This window comes from Lissotriton vulgaris, chromosome 7 (genome assembly GCF_964263255.1).
Source record: "Lissotriton vulgaris chromosome 7, aLisVul1.2, whole genome shotgun sequence".
Classification (NCBI taxonomy): Eukaryota; Metazoa; Chordata; class Amphibia; order Caudata; family Salamandridae; genus Lissotriton; species Lissotriton vulgaris.
The window spans coordinates 1,331,664,611-1,331,681,311 of record NC_141695.1 but is presented as its reverse complement, the minus strand read 5'-3'; positions in this window follow the sequence as shown (position 1 = coordinate 1,331,681,311).

The window sequence follows — 16,701 nt, the reverse complement described above, 5'->3', positions numbered from 1 at the left end:
AGCACTGTGTTATTATGTGGCGTGTAATGATGTGGCACTGAGTGGTATTTGGAGAGTATGTTGCATTGAGTGTAGTGTAATTATGTGGTGTGTGTTTATGTGGCACGGAGTGGTGTTTGGAATGTATGTTGCATTGAGCGCAGTGTAATTATGTGGCATGTAATTATGTGGCACTGAGTGGTATTTAGAGCGTGTGTTGCATTCAGTGGTGTGTAATTATGTGGCATGTAATTATGTGGCACTGAGTGGGATTTGGAGTGTATGTTGCATTGAGTGCAGTGTAATTATGTGGCGTGTAATTATTTGGCACTGAGTGGTATTTGGAATGTATGTTGCATTGAGTGCAGTGTAATTATGTGGCCTGTAATTATGTGGCACTGAGTGGTATTCGGAATGTATGTTGCATTGAGTGCAGTGTAATTATGTGGCATATAATTATGTGGCACTGAGTGGTATTGTGTGGAGTGTATGTTGTATTCAGTAGAGTGTAATTGTGTGGCGTGTAATTATGTGGCACTGAGTGGTATTTTTTGGAATGTATGTTGCATTGAGTGCCGTGTAATTATGTGGCGTGTAATTATGTGGTACTGAGTGGTATTGTGTGGAGTGTATGTTGTATTCAGTAGAGTAATTCCACTATCGATTCCGCCTTATCCCTAGGGCCGCAGGTGGGGACCGTGGTCTCGTCCTGTATCTACCAACTGCGCAGGATCAGGAAAGTGGCATACCTTTTTACACCTGATGCCCTCCTGCAGGTTATCATGGCCCTCGTCCTCTCCCGCCTAGATTTTTCTAATGCGATCTACCATGGTCTGCCTAAAACATCGATGGCTAGACTGCAAGTGGTCCAAAATCAGGCAGCGAGATTGGCCTTAGGGATTCCGAAGTGGCAATCTGCCAGGCCCCTCCTTGTCAAACTCCACTGGCTCCCTGTCATCTCTAGGGCAGCCTTCAAGATCGGCTGCCTCATTTTCAAGTCATTAGCTGGCCCCTGCCCTGCCTTTGTGAAATCCCTCGTCAGACCCTACTGCCCATCCCGTAACTTGAGATCCTCTCACCTCCACTTCTTGACCGTCCCTTCTTACAAACTCTGCAGATCTGGAGGCCGGAGATTTGCTTACCTGGCCCCCAAGCTCTGGAACTCTTTCCCCCTTTCTCTTAAAACTTCTAACTCTTTGACTCTTTTTCGTAAATCTCTAAAAACTTGGCTTTTCCCCCAATCTGGTTAGTCTCTCTGTCCCCTTTTACTTCCAACCAGTGCGAGGAAACCCATGGTGTCAGTGCGCTTTACAAGCACCCCTTACGATACGATACGATACGAGTAGAGTGTAATTGTGTGGCGTGTAATTATGTGGCACTGAGTGGTATTTTTTGGAATGTATGTTGCATTGAGTGCCGTGTAATTATGTGGCGTGTAATTATGTGGTACTGAGTGGTATTTGGAGTGTATGTTGCATTGAGCGCAGTGTAATTATGTAGCATATAACTATGCTGCACTAAGTGGTATTTGGAGTGTATGTTGCATTGAGTACTGTGTTATTATGTGGCGTGTAATGATGTGGCACTGAGTGGTATTTGGAGAGTATGTTGCATTGAGTGTAGTGTAATTATGTGGTGTGTATTTATGTGGCACTGAGTGGAATTTGAAATGTATGTTGCATTGAGTGCAGTGTAATTATGTGCCGTGTGTTTATGTGGCACGGAGTGGTATTTGGAATGTATGTTTCATTGAGCGCAGTGTAATTATGTGGCGTGTAATTATGTGGCACTGAGTGGTATTTAGAGCGTATGTTGCATTCAGTGCTGTGTAATGATGTGGCATGTAATTATGTGGCACTGAGTGGGATTTGGAGTGTATGTTGCATTGAGTGCAGTGTAATTATGTGGTGCGTAATTATGTGGCACTGAGTGGTATTTGGAATGTATGTTGCATTGAGTGCAGTGTAATTATGTGGCGTGTAATTATGTGGCACTGAGTGGTATTTGGAATGTATGTTGCATTGAGTGCAGTGTAATTATGTGGCGTGTAATTATGTGGCACTGAGTGGTATTTGGAGTGTATGCTGCTTTGAGTGCAGTGTAATTATGTGGCACTGAGTGGTATTTGAAGTGTATGTTGCATTGGGTGCAGTGTAATTATGTGGTGTGTAATTATGTGGCACTGAGTGGTATTTGGAGTATATGTTGCGTTGAGCGCAGTGTAATTATGTACCATATAATTATGTGGCACTGAGTGGTATTGTGTGGAGTGTATGTTGTATTCAGTAGAGTGTAATTGTGTGGCGTGTAATTATGTGGCACTGAGTGGTATTGTTTGGAGTGTATGTTGCATTGAGTGCAGTGTAATTATGTAGCATATAATTATGTGGCACTGAGTGGTATTGTGTGGAGTGTGTATTGCATTCAGTAGAGTGTAATTATGTGTTGTTTAACTATGTGGCATTGAGTGGTATTTGGAGTGTATGTTGCATTGAGTGCAGTGTAATTTTGTTGCATATAACTATGCGGCACTGAGTGGTATTTGGAGTGTATGTTGCATTGAGTACTGTGTAATTATGTGGCGTGCAATCATGTGGCACTGAGTGGTATTTGGAGTGTATGTTGCATTGAGTGTAATGTAATTATGTGGTGTGTATTTATGTGGCACTGAGTGCTATTTGGAATGTGTGTTGCATTGAGTGCAGTGTAATTATGTGGCGTGTGTTTATGTGGCACGGAGTGGTGTTTGGAATGTATGTTGCATTGAGCGCAGTGTAATCATGTGGCATGTAATTATGTGGCACTGAGTGGTATTTAGAGCGTGTGTTGCATTCAGTGGTGTGTAATTATGTGGTATGTAATTATGTGGCACTGAGTGGGATTTGGAGTGTATGTTGCATTGAGTGCAGTGTAATTATGTGGCGTGTAATTATTTGACACTGAGTGGTATTTGGAATGTATGTTGCATTGAGTGCAGTGTAATTATGTGGCCTGTAATTATGTGGCACTGAGTGGTATTCGGAATGTATGTTGCATTGAGTGCAGTGTAATTATGTGGCATATAATTATGTGTCACTGAGTGGTATTGTGTGGAGTGTATGTTGTATTCAGTAGAGTGTAATTGTGTGGCGTGTAATTATGTGGCACTGAGTGGTATTTTTTGGAATGTATGTTGCATTGAGTGCCGTGTAATTATGTGGCATGTAATTATGTGGTACTGAGTGGTATTTGGAGTGTATGTTGCATTGAGCGCAGTATAATTATGTAGCATATAATTATATGACACTGAGTGGTATTGAGTGTAGTGTATGTTGTATTCTGTAGAGTGTAATTATGTGGCATGTAATTATGTGGCACTGAGTGGTATTTGGAGTGTATGTGGCATTGAGTGCAGCGTAATTATGTGGCGTGTAATTATGTGCCACTGAGTGGTGTTTTTTGGAATGTATGTTGCATTGAGTGCTGTGTAATTATGTGGCGTGTAATTATGTGGTACTGAGTGGTATTTGGAGTGTATGTTGCATTGAGCGCAGTGTAATTATGTAGCATATAATTATATGACACTGAGTGGTATTGAGTGTAGTGTATGTTGTATTCTGTAGAGTGTAACTTTGTGGCATGTAATTATGTGGCACTGAGTGGTATTTGGAGTGTATGTGGCATTGAGTGCAGCGTAATTATGTGGCGTGTAATTATGTGGCACTGAGTGGTATTTGTACCGTATGTTGCATTGAGTGCAGTGTAAATATTTGGTGTGTAATTATGTGGCACTGAGTGGAATTTGGAGTGTATGTTGCGTTGAGCGCAGTGTAATTATGTAGCATGTAATTATGTGGCACTGAGTGGTATTGTGTGGAGTGTATGTTGTATTCAGTAGAGTGTAATTGTGTGGCGTGTCATTATGTGGCACTGAGTGGTATTTGGAGTGTATGTTGCATTGAGTGCAGTGTAACTATGTGGCATGTAATTATGTGGCACTGAGTGGTATTTGGAGTGTATGTTGCATTGAGTGCTGTGTAATTATGTGGCATGTAATTATGTGGCACTGAGTGGGATTTGGAGTGTATGTTGCATTGAGTGCAGTGTAATTATGTGGCGTGTAATTATGTGGCACTGAGTGGTATTTGGAATATATGTTGCATTGAGTGCAGCGTAATTATGTAGCATATAATTATGTGGCACTGAGTGGTATTGTGTATAGTGTATGTTGTATTCAGTAGAGTGTAAGTATGTGGCGTGTAATTATGTGGCACTAAGTGGGATTTGGAGTTTATGTTGCATTGAGTGCAGTGTAATTATGTGGCACTGAGTGGTATTTGGAGTGTATGTTGCAATGAGTGCTGTGTAATTATGTGGCGTGTAATTATGTGACACTGAGTGGTATTTGGAGTGTATGTTTCATTGAGTGCAGTGTAATTATGTGGCACTGAGTGGTATTTGAAGTGTATGTTGCATTGGGTGCAGTGTATTTATGTGGTGTGTAATTATGTGGCACTGAGTGGTATTTGGAGTATATGTTGTGTTGAGCGCTTTGTAATTATGTACCATATAATTATGTGGCACTGAGTGGTATTGTGTGGAGTGTGTATTGCATTCAGCAGAGTGTAATTATGTGTTGTTTAACTATGTGGCATTGAGTGGTATTTGGAGTGTATGTTGCCTTGAGTGCAGTGTAATTATGTTGCATATAACTATGCTGCACTGAGTGGTATTTGGAGTGTATGTTGCATTGAGCACTGTGTTATTATGTGGCATGTAATGATGTGGCACTGAGTGGTATTTGGAGGGTATGTTGCATTGAGTGTAGTGTAATTATTTGGTGTGTGTTTATGTGGCAAGGAGTGGTATTTGGAATGTATGTTTCATTGAGTGCAGTGTAATTATGTGGCGTGTAATTATGTGGCACTGAGTGGTATTTAGAGCGTATGTTGCATTCAGTGCTGTGTAATGATGTGGCATGTAATTATGTGGCACTGAGTGGGTTTTGGAGTGTATGTTGCATTGAGTGCAGTGTAATTATGTGGCACTGAGTGGTATTTGGAATGTATGTTGCATTGAGTGCAGTGTAAATATGTGGCGTGTAATTATGTGGCACTGAGTGGTATTCGGAATGTATGTTGCATTGAGTGCAGTGTAATTATGTGGCGTGTAATTATGTGGCACTGAGTGGTATTTGGAGTGTTTGTTGCATTGAGTGCAGTGTAATTATGTGGCACTGAGTGTTATTTGAAGTGTATGTTGCATTGGGTGCAGTGTAATTATGTGGTGTGTAATTATGTGGCACTGAGTGGTATTTGGAGTATATGTTGCGGTGAGCGCAGTGTAATTATGTACCATATAATTATGTGGCACTGAGTGGTATTGTTTGGAGTGTATGTTGCATTGAGTGCAGTGTAATTATGTAGCATATAATTATGTGGCACTGAGTGGTATTGTGTGGAGTGTGTATTGCATTCACTAGAGTGTAATTATGTGTTGTTTAACTATTTGGCATTGAGTGGTATTTGGAGTGTATGTTGCATTGAGTGCAGTGTAATTTTGTTGCATATAACTATGCGGCACTGAGTGGTATTTGGAGTGTATGTTGCATTGAGTACTGTGTAATTATGTGGCGTGCAATCATTTGGCACTGAGTGGTATTTGGAGTGTATGTTGCATTGAGTGTAGTGTAATTATGTGGTGTGTATTTATGTGGCACTGAGTGCTATTTGGAATGTGTGTTGCATTGAGTGCAGTGTAATTATGTGGCCTGTAATTATGTGGCACTGAGTGGTATTTGGAATGTATGTTGCATTGAGTGCAGTGTAATTATGTGGCCTGGAATTATGTGGCACTGAGTGGTATTCAGAATGTATGTTGCATTGAGTGCAGTGTAATTATGTGGCATATAATTATGTGGCACTGAGTGGTACTGTGTGTAGTCGATGTTGTATTCAGTAGAGTGTGATTATGTGGCGTGTAATTATGTGGCACTGAGTGGTATTGTGTGGAGTGTGTATTGCTTTCAGTAGAGTGTAATTATGTGTTGTTTAACCATGTGGCATTGAGTGGTATTTGGAGTGTATGTTGCATTGAGTGCAGTGTAATTTTGTTACATATAACTATGCGGCACTGAGTGGTATTTGGAGTGTATGTTGCATTGAGTACTGTGTAATTATGTGGCGTGCAATCATGTGGCACTGAGTGGTATTTGGAGTGTATGTTGCATTGAGTGTAGTGTAATTATGTGGTGTGTATTTATGTGGCACTGAGTGCTATTTGGAATGAGTGTTGCATTGAGTGCAGTGTAATTATGTGGCGTGTGTTTATGTGGCACGGAGCGGTGTTTGGAATGTATGTTGCATTGAGCGCAGTCTAATTATGTGGCATGTAATTATGTGGCACTGAGTGGTATTTAGAGCGTGTGTTGCATTCAGTGGTGTGTAATTATGTGGCATGTAATTATGTGGCACTGAGTGGTATTTGGAGTGTATGTTGCATTGAGTGCAGTGTAATTATGTGGCGTGTAATTATTTGGCACTGAGTGGTATTTGGAATGTATGTTGCATTGAGTGCAGTGTAATTATGTGGCCTGTAATTATGTGGCACTGAGTGGTATTCGGAATGTATGTTGCATTGAGTGCAGTGTAATTATGTGGCATATAATTATGTGGCACTGAGTGGTATTTCGTGGAGTGTATGTTGTATTCAGTAGAGTGTAATTGTGTGGTGTGTAATTATGTGGCACTAAGTGGTATTTTTTGGAATGTATGTTGCATTGAGTGTCGTGTAATTATGTGGCGTGTAATTATGTGGTACTGAGTGGTATTTGGAGTGTATGTTGCATTGAGCGCAGTGTAATTATGTAGCATATAATTATATGACACTGAGTGGTATTGAGTGTAGTGTATGTTGTATTCTGTAGAGTGTAATTATGTGTCATGTAATTATGTGGCACTGAGTGGTATTTGGAGTGTATGTGGCATTGAGTGCAGCGTAATTATGTGGCACTGAGTGGTATTTTTTGGAATGTATGTTGCATTGAGTGCTGTGTAATTATGTGGCGTGTAATTATGTGGTACTGAGTGGTATTTGGAGTGTATGTTGCATTGAGCGCAGTGTAATTATGTAGCATATAATTATATGACACTGAGTGGTATTGAGTGTAGTGTATGTTGTATTCTGTAGAGTGTAACTATGTGGCATGTAATTATGTGGCACTGAGTGGTATTTGGAGTGTATGTGGCATTGAGTGCAGCGTAATTATGTGGCTTGTAATTATGTGGCACTGAGTGGTATTTGTACCGTATGTTGCATTGAGTGCAGTGTAAATATTTGGTGTGTAATTATGTGGCACTGAGTGGAATTTGGAGTGTATGTTGCGTTGAGCGCAGTGTAATTATGTAGCATGTAATTATGTGGCACTGAGTGGTATTGTGTGGAGTGTATGTTGTATTCAGTAGAGTGTAATTGTGTGGCGTGTCATTTTGTGGCACTGAGTGGTATTTGGAGTGTATGTTGCATTGAGTGCAGTGTAACTATGTGGCATGTAATTATGTGGCACTGAGTGGTATTTGGAGTGTATGTTGCATTGAGTGCTGTGTAATTATGTGGCGTGTAATTATGTGGCACTGAGTGGTATTTGGAATATATGTTGCATTGAGTGCAGTGTAATTATATGGAGTGTAATTATATGGCACTGATATATTTATGTGGCCCTGAGTGGTATTTGGAATGTATGTTGCATTGAGTGCAGCGTAATTATGTAGCATATAATTATGTGGCACTGAGTGGTATTGTGTATAGTGTATGTTGTATTCAGTAGAGTGTAATTATGTGGCGTGGAATTATGTGGCACTGAGTGGGATTTGGAGTTTATGTTGCATTGAGTGCAGTGTAATTATGTGGCACTGAGTGGTATTTGGAGTGTATGTTGCAATGAGTGCTGTGTAATTATGTGGTGTGTAATTATGTGGCACTGAGTGGTATTTGGAGTGTATGTTTCATTGAGTGCAGTGTAATTATGTGGCACTGAGTGGTATTTGAAGTGTATGTTGCATTGGGTGCAGTGTAATTATGTGGTGTGTAATTATGTGGCACTGAGTGGTATTTGGAGTATATGTTGTGTTGAGCGCAGTGTAATTATGTGTTGTTTAACTATGTGGCATTGAGTGGTATTTGGAGTGTATGTTGCCTTGAGTGCAGTGTAATTATGTTGCATATAACTATGCTGCACTGAGTGGTATTTGGAGTGTATGTTGCATTGAGCACTGTGTTATTATGTGGCGTGTAATGATGTGGCACTGAGTGGTATTTGGAGAGTATGTTGCATTGAGTGTAGTGTAATTATGTGGTGTGTATTTATGTGACACTGAGTGGTATTTGGAATGTATGTTGCATTGAGTGCAGTGTAATTATGTGGCGTGTGTTTATGTGGCACGGAGTGGTATTTGGAATGTATGTTTCATTGAGTGCAGTGTAATTATGTGGCGTGTAATTATGTGGCACTGAGTGGTATTTAGAGCGTATGTTGCATTCAGTGCTGTGTAATGATGTGGCATGTAATTATGTGGCACTGAGTGGGATTTGGAGTGTATGTTGCATTGAGTGCAGTGTAATTATGTGGCACTGAGTGGTATTTGGAATGTATGTTGCATTGAGTGCAGTGTAAATATGTGGCGTGTAATTATGTGGCACTGAGTGGTATTCGGAATGTATGTTGCATTGAGTGCAGTGTAATTATGTGGCGTGTAATTATGTGGCACTGAGTTGTATTTGGAGTGTATGTTGCATTGAGTGCAGTGTAATTATGTGGCACTGAGTGGTATTAAAGTGTATGTTGCATTGGGTGCAGTGTAATTATGTGGTGTGTAATTATGTGGCACTGAGTGGTATTTGGAGTATCTGTTGCGTTGAGCGCAGTGTAATAATGTGCCATATAATTATGTGGCACTGAGTGGTATTGTGTGGAGTGTATGTTGTATTGAGTAGAGTGTAATTGTGTGGCGTGTAATTATGTGGCACTGAGTGGTATTGTTTGGAGTGTATGTTGCATTGAGTGCAGTGTAATCATGTAGCATATAATTATGTGGCACTGAGTGGTATTGTGTGGAGTGTGTATTGCATTCAGTAGAGTGTAATTATGTGTTGTTTAACTATGTGGCATTGAGTGGTATTTGGAGTGTATGTTGCATTGAGTGCAGTGTAATTTTGTTGCATATAACTATGCGGCACTGAGTGGTATTTGGAGTGTATGTTGCATTGAGTAGTGTGTAATTATGTGGCGTGCAATCATTTGGCACTGAGTGGTATTTGGAGTGTATGTTGCATTGAGTGTAGTGTAATTATGTGGTGTGTATTTATGTGGCACTGAGTGCTATTTGGAATGTGTGTTGCATTGAGTGCAGTGTAATTATGTGGCGTGTGTTTATGTGGCACGGAGTGGTATTTGGAATGTATGTTGCATTGAGCGCAGTGTAATTATGCGGCATGTAATTATGTGGCACTGAGTGGTATTTAGAGCGTATGTTGCATTCAGTGGTGTGTAATTATGTGGCATGTAATTATGTGGCACTGAGTGGGATTTGGAGTGTATGTTGCATTGAGTGCAGTGTAATTATGTGGCACTGAGTGGTATTCTGAATGTATGTTGCATTGAGTGCAGTGTAATTATGTGGCATATAATTATGTGGCACTGAGTGGTATTGTGTGTAGTCGATGTTGTATTCAGTAGAGTGGCATTATGTGGCGTGTAATTATGTGGCACTGAGTGAGATTTGGAGATCATGTTGCATTGAGTGCAGTGTAATTATGTGGCGTGTAATTATGTGGCACTGAGTGGTATTTGGAGTGTATGTTGCATTGAGTGCAGTGTAATTATGTTGTGGCCTCGCCCTATTGGTGAGGCCCAGACCAGGTCAGCTTCGGGACCACAGTCGTTAACTGAAGTGGTATGCCTAACTGGGTACATGCTGCCTACACCCAGCGAGTGACATGTCCCAATAAAGGAGTGGTGATACCTGCCACTTGTCCGCGGCTCAGCCTTAACCTTAAAGGAACACAGTGAGGGGTGGAGTGAGTAACCAGACATCTTCATTTTCCAAAAGCAACTCAGAGCCAAATCGAGGCAAGTCTTGAGCCTGTGGCGATTCTGATCCTGCCAAAAAGCCAAGTAATTCTGGTCAGGAGTGCCCATGGGACAGAAGAGTGGCCAAGGAGGAGGGAGAGACTGAGCCTATCTGTTGGACGCATCCCACAAACCAGACATTGGCAAATAGTTTGAGTGAAAGTGAAAATGAACAGCCAGTATTCAGGGGATCAAAAAGAGCAAGATTACCCTTTAGATGGTATTCAGTCCGTAAGTGGACATAGTAGGCAGACAGTGAACTTGATCAAATCTTCTATGACTTGAATGGCCAGAGAGCAAAGGCTGCATAAATGCTGTGATCAATGCTACAGCAGCAAAAGGTTTGAGTTCCAGAAATGGATCACAACAATGTCACAAACTTTGTCTAGGAACGGAATATTAATGAACTTTACTTTTATTGAATTCTGAAGATTAGGGTTGCCATTTTTTAAGAACTTGGAGTAGGGCTAAGAGTCATTCTCAATTGCTACTGTACATTAGCTAATATTGTGCCGACAAAACAGGTTTGCTATTTTGCACAAGTAGGACCCATTTATAGAGATCGGAAGCCTACTTGCTGCTGTTCTCCAACACTTTCCCTACTGTTGCAGAAACTGGAGTGGGAATAGTAAATTTTACTCCTCCGCTATCCAACACTTTCCCTACTGTTGCACTCACTGGAGTGGAATAGTATTTTTTACCCCTCCGCTATACAATACTTTCCCTACTGTTGCACCCACTGGAGTGGGAATAGTCATTTTTACCTCTCCGCCATCCAACACTTTCCCTACTGTTGCACCCACTGGAGTGGGAATAGTAATTTGTACCCCTCTGTTATCAAATATTTTCCCTACTGTTGCACTCACTGGAGTGCAATATTAAGTTTTACCCACCCCCCGCTATCCAACACTTCCCCTACTGTTGAACTCAATGGAGTGGGAATAGTAAGTTTTACTCCTTTGCTATTCAACATTTTCCCTACAGTTGCACTCATTGGAGTGGGAATATTAAGTTGTACCCCTCCGCTATCCAACACTTTCCCTACTGTTGCACTCACTGGAGTGGGAATAGTAATTTTTACCCCTCCGCTATCCAACATTGTCTTTACTATTGTACTTACTAGGGTAGGAATTTTAAGTTTTACCCCTCCACTATCCAACAATTTTCCTACTGTTGTCTCACTAGAGTGGTTATAGTAAGTTTTACCCCTATGCTACCCAAAACTTTCCCTACTGTTGCATTCTCTGGAGTGGGAATAGTCATTTTTACCCTTCTACTATCCAACACTTTCCCTACTGTTGCAGACAATGGATTGCAAAATGTAATTTTAAAGACTATTACAAATTTTAATGTTTTAATTTCTAATATAATTTTTTATTGGATTTTGTTATGTGTATGTAAATATATATATATATATATATATATATATATATATATATATATATATATATATATACATATAGGTAAAATTGTATATAATTATAAAATACATTAAAATGAATAGTTTAGTAATTTTTTCAAAGGAAATATATATATATATAACATTTCATATATGTATGTTTAAATATTTTTTCAAATGAAATTTTATATTTGTTGAAATGTATATTAAATCTAAATATTTTGTTTAAGTTAATTGTATTAATCAATATATTTAACATGCATTTTTATTTAAATTAAAAGAATCGTTGTTTTGTACATCTATATTTTTGTACTTGCAATTTTAAATATAGGATGTCAATATTTTTGACATCAATATTTTTGCATCGATATTCGTGAACGGAGATATTTTGGGCATCAATATTCTTTCAGTGAATCGTTTATCATGAGTTGAAGGAGTTGGATAAGTCAAGACGAAAGATGATGAAGGCAGAAGATTTTGAAATGGTCTTAGAATGTTAATTTGTTCTGTGACTTTGGAGGGGGTCTGGAGTAGCGTAATTCAGTGCTCCACAAATTTATATATCAAATATACTCAATGTGTTCTTAACATATTAATCTGTGTACATTATGTAAATCAAATGTAGTAGGTGGCTACATTTACTCTTCATAAGTTCCACACATATATAACACAAATGTACTCAATGTACTTACTATTGCTAATTGCACTTACTTTAAGGCCATGTTGTTCTAATGTTGGCCTATCTTGTAACCAGGCCTGATGCACCCAAATTGTTCATTTATGAAATGCACTGCAATTTTCATGTTCTTTTCTCTCTGCAGGAGTCTTATCCAAGTTCTTGTTAGTTAGAATAGTATAATTGTTATTGCACTTTAGCCGTTAGGCATCTAGGGATATTTAGAATTTGGCCATGCAGATGCAGTGCTTGGGGATGGGAGAGAGCCTCCTGTACCAGGCAGACTGATCTGTTGCTAGCTTTAAGGCTGCTCAAATGTGTGCTACTTTGTCCACAATTTTATCTAGGCTTCCAGAAACTGATCACTACTGATTTGACCGTTTGGTGGGAACCGATGTGAAAATGCTTCCAGAAATTTCTTTCATGTATTAATTTGTTGTTCCATAGAATAGTATAGCAGATCCTGTTCTGCTTTCACTGAGAGAAGACCTTTTTTCGAGCTTTGCAGATGTTGCCTGGCCCACAGTATTTTTGCTTCATGCTTGAGCACCTATGTCTTACTCCTGAACCATAAACTTGGTTCATCTGATGTTGACACCTTGACACCTTTCCCACAGAAATCCCCTTAGCACTTTGGAAACTTTAGAATAGGGAAGTTCCTTTATGGAACCAATTTATCTTATATTCTGTCTGCTCACTGTTGTTATATTTTGCATCTTTTGCCTTATAATATACCATTTCAGATTGCATGGTCATTTGAATATACATACTTGTCTTATAACTTGAACAACTTACTCCTAATCAATTGAATTGTAGCTTTGACTATATTGCACAAAACCCTATGGTTTGGACAGCATCCTCTCTGTTGTGTTTGTGGAGCCACATTGGTTTCGCTGTGATTGAAATGTACTGCTGATGCTTACTCCTTTCTTACACTTCGAGTCGACAATCAAAGGTCCATAACGACCATTGGAGAGTCTTGCTTGAGGACCATACCAAGCTGCTGAGATACTAAGATCTCTGCTCCATCAGCCCCTATTTTGATTTGGAGGAAAAGTGTAGATGCAAAACGAGCATTTTGTAAATTGTTGCAATTTTTTAGATTGCTTAGCACATTGTAACAGCAGTTTGGTAATAGGAAATAGCTAACTGTGATTCCCAATTTGAAGTCACAATTTTACCGAATATATAATTATCCAGTTCGCAAACGCAGCGCAGTGATAAGTGTTACTACAGAAAAAAGGATTTTTACTTTTGAAAACTCCTCGATTTAGCGTTTTTGGACCGCTAACAAATGTAAATGCCTTCGTACTTCTGGCTCTATGTCTGTAAAATAGATGCTATTTTGAGTATGGTATATGATGTTGACAGGAAGAGTGAAACAAAACATTTTCAATGACATCAGAATTATTCGTTTTCCTCCTGTTGGAATTACATTGATTGTGTGTCAGTCTTTTACCTGCTGCAGACAAACGACCCTCACCAATTACACCAAGCAGCAATGTTTATGTAACCCAGGATTTGCATAAAGTGGTTTTTGTGCTTCGAAGGATTTCAGAGATGTTGGTGTAGGCAAACTAGCTAGAGCCCTTACTATATCCATTAACTCGAGGTAGCTCTGAGACAAAGTCACTGATTTGTTTATACATTTTGACCTGCATTTAGTTTGGACGGGGACGTTTTATTATGAGTGGGTGAGCAGTGCATACCTAACAGGCTAGTATCTAAAATGTCATTATTTAGAATACTTGGGGGCATATGTACAAGCCCTTATCGCCACCACAACGTCACTTTTTACGATGTTCTGGTGGCGATAGGGGCATTGCCTTATTTACAAGGCAGCGTTAAGCCACTTAACGTAGCTTAACGATGCCTTGTAAATAAGGCCCCCCTTCATGCTATGCTGAGCGTAAAAGGCGTGGCCAGTGGGTGTTGCAGTGGGCGTTCCACCGCAACACCCATTGATTTTGACGCTGCCCCCCTTCGTATAAGGGCAGCATACATAGGAGGCAGCACCAAAATTAAGACCAGGTAAAACTTGGTCTTAAGTTGGCGAAACGAGGAGAAATGCATTATTTCTCCTCGTTTTTGCTTTTCCCATGTGTGCTGGCTTGTGCAGCACACATGGAAAAAGCAAAATGCCTGGGATTGTTCCTGTACAAGACGGACGCCCTTCCTGTACATAAACAATCATTTTTAAAAAATGCCATTTTGCGACTTTCATGTGGGCTGCATGAAGCGGCACACATAAAAGTGACAAAATGGCATTTTAGGATTGTTTATGTGCAGGAAGGTACACCTTCTTACACATAAACAATCCTCCCCTGCACGTGGACACCCTTGAACTATGGTGCATGAGTGTCTGCGTTGGAGCTACACTGATAAGTGTAGTGCCATCGCAGGGGAAAACATAAGGCTGCACCATATCCTTGTAAATATGGCGTAGCCTTGCATTTCTGAAGTGGCAGAATGAGGCATGAAGCTATGTAGGCTAACGCCTCACTCCTATAATCGCAAAGAAGGGGCGAGAGTTAAAGACAATTTATACTCCGCCACCCCGGGACCCACGAGAGAACACTAGTGTACACACGAAAGGGGTGGAAAGAGTAAATAATAATACTGTATATACTAATATGGTAAAGAATAGAGTCAGCCCCAATAGGGCAAATCGCTCTATTTGGAAAAACTGCCCTCACTCACATACCGAGGTATGTGACATGCTTCATCATCGGGCCTGCTTACAATACGCCCTGGTGTACCCCACACAGGACGGAGCATAAGGGAGGGGGAAAAATAATAAATTCCACTTAACACAACATATAATCAAACAAACTAGACAGACACAACACTTAATATAACCACTGTGGTGAAAATAGTGCAAACACCTTGTGTTTTCAAAACCGAAAAGTGTGACAAAGAAATAGTGCAGTATAGGGAGTGAATTTAAGACTGGTTAAAGGTGTCAACTAGAAAAACAACTTTATTAAACATTACTTGGCACCTCTACCAGGATTAAAAAGATGAATAAACAGAGGATGGGAAATTGCCTTCAGGAGATAATTAGGAACCTCAAGGCTTCCCTCCTACCACTGCCAGAGTCAACATGTTTCGACTGCCTTCTTAACATATCGGATCCTGGCCCCCAGTAACAGATTCCGACCCTTCTAGAATGTAATTGATCATCATACACAAAACATTAATGTTCGTTAAAGCTTTCTGAACCTGTTACATCTCGTAAATATATAGGCACCACTGTGGAGACGTTGTAATAACGACAGTACACAGAAATGTCATGATATGTACTACACAACGGTAGTCATGTCTATGTAGGGCACCTACCTCTGGTGACGCCAGAAAAAATGGCAAAGTGATAACAGCCAGAAGAAGCACAAAACCCTACAGATCAGCAGCAGCACAACCACGGCGCATACATAAGAAAAATACAAAAATATTAACAGATAGATATTCTGAATCTGGAGGATTACAAATAGCACGGAAAGCAGAACTGAAGATGAAACCAGAGGGAACAGGGGAAATACTGAGAGCGAAGAATATGACAAGAAAGAGTGCTCTTCATTTCTATGAGCCTGTTTTAGGAAGAGGAAAAAGGTGGGACCACTTGTTGATAGTAATGTGTAATTTTTAATTATGAACCATTCTCTCCTTTTATACAAATGTTTTTAAAGGTCCTATTTCTGATCACAGCAAACTTGTTTAATACTTATTTTAACCAATGTAAATATGTATGTAATAACTTGAAATTATTTTATATGAGTTGTTGTGCTTTTATGGTCTATTTACAAAAGATCGAATAAAGCTGTGTGACTGACTGACTATGTGCTCTTTACAGGATTGTGAAGTCATGTGACCAGAAGGAGAGAGCAAAAGGAGGTCTAAGTAAAGGACCATTCACTCAGCAATGCGGATGAGGCAGTTGTACTCTTGCACAGATCACTTAGATGGAATTGACAAAAAATCTGTCCGCGAAGCCTTATAAAAATATTATAGGGACAGAAGATTTGCACAAAAGCTTACTAAAGCATCAGTGGCACATTACATATCAATGACAGACGATGATGGCCCCCTCTCTTATTTACCATCCAGTTATTTTTTAAGAGATATTACCCGCTGGGAGCGAAGCTTGCTTCTTCGCCTCAGATCTGGCTCATTAAAATATCTGTTGTGTTTTCCGTTAGGCTATCAACCTAACATCGAGAAACTGCCTTGCCCTTATGGCAACCTAGGTAAGCAGTCCATGTTGCATTTTTTGTTTTTCTGTACTTTTATCAAAAGTACAGTATGCAACTTTTGATTCAGTTTTTTAGGGTCAGTGGAATAACGGACTTCAAGGTTCCATATAAAACTATTCTTCAGCTTAGGGATAAAGATCTAACATTTCGAGTCTGTACTTTTTTGAAAATGGCTATTCGCTCACGCATCTCTATGAACCACTGAATGGTGGGCTAGGATGTATTATGTGCACCTTTTGATTTTACACCTAAATACGGAAATATGTCTTATGATCGATATTGGAATGAATAG